Genomic DNA, 1,537 nt, shown 5'->3' on the forward strand with positions numbered 1-1,537 from the left:
AGACATATCAAAGTAAAGTTTGGTAAACAGTAAAGATTATCAGTAGGGGAATGCTCGCCACCATTGTCTCTGACAGAACAATCGGTGCATAGCCTCTAGCCCTTGCAAAAAGCCCAAGGTCCATCAGCCTTCTGAAGGACTTCTTGCACAATTATGACCTGCTGGTCTTAGCCTCCAGCAAATTACCAAAAAAAGAAAAGAAAAAGAAATACCCTCCATATTTTCTCCAATGTATTACTAGTACAGACAGTCACCACAACTTTCCCATGTAGGCCTGCTGAGAAGTGCTGGGCCCCCTTAGCCTCTTGGCAGCAAGGCCCATCCCCGCCTCTCCTGTGGACCTCCCTGCCCCCTTACCTAGGTCACTGTACCCATGGCCCCCCTGCTTTCTCTCCCTCTTAGAACCCAAACAGTGCAGCTCTTAGCTCTTCTCCTCACACTGCCCTGGGCTACGCAGGGCTCAGGGCTATGCTTCCCCACCCTGTGGTGAGCCTCCTGGAGCCACATGCCCACCACTTGGCAACACCTGCTGTCCACAACTTCTTCTCAGGGAGCCTCGCTTGCTTCTCAGCTGCGCTCTGTTTGCTCGGAGAGGAAGAGGAAGATACACCTGGATGCTCAGACTTCTGTGGGGAGTTCTACTTCCCTAACTCCTCCCTTAGGAGCTGACCCAGGAGGAGGAGTGGACAGGACCCATTCATAGACCAAATATCTGAACTGGTGACTTCCCCTAACTCGCCTTTCCCATCCCGGGTTGTGGGTTTCCAGGTTGTCTGAGGTTAGGTGGAGAGGAAGGGAGATCTCAATCCTTATAAACACACTTGCCTTCTAAACCTTCCTTTTACCCAGAACATCAAGATTATTAATGTGAACTGTGAAGAATTAGCTCCTTTATTTTTTGATCTGATTCTGACAAACTGTCCCTGAGGCAAATGGCATTTACTGGGCAGATTCATGGTGGGGGAGGGGATAGGAAGGGAAAAATATGTTGGTGAATGTTTTACATCGTGATACCATACCATGCAGTGGAGGCAACATAAAACAAAGCCAAATAGAAAAGCAGTCAGAACAAGATTAAATCTAATTCATGCCCCCGCCCCCCCTCCCCGCCACTTAGTGTATCCTCTGAAAATTGCTGGTGGCCAGAGGGCAGAATAATGTAGGAAGGTACGTTCTCCCAATGTCAAGCTGATCACCATCTAGTTTGGAACACATCTAAAGCCTGGAATAGCAATAAAGGACAAAGCAGCTCCAGCAAGAGGGCGTGTCTGCTAAGGGTGAATTAGGCGACAGAGAGATGGAACTATCCGGAGGCCGAAGGGAAGGGATGGGCAAATAATGCCGCCACTGATATCAGTTGGTAGCAAAGATGGAAAGAGCAGGGGCAACACCCCACTTGGGACACAGCATGTGGGGGAGCTGGGGGTCAGTGTGGAGAAGATGGGACTCTATTATAAAATGTTGCCGCCTTTCCTTTTCTCCACGTCACTCAAGTCTTCGTGCAACTGCTTGCTATAAATGGGAAGATCATTCTAGT

Source organism: Myotis lucifugus, unplaced genomic scaffold (assembly GCF_000147115.1).
Source record: "Myotis lucifugus unplaced genomic scaffold, Myoluc2.0 scaffold_94, whole genome shotgun sequence".
NCBI lineage: Eukaryota > Metazoa > Chordata > Mammalia > Chiroptera > Vespertilionidae > Myotis > Myotis lucifugus.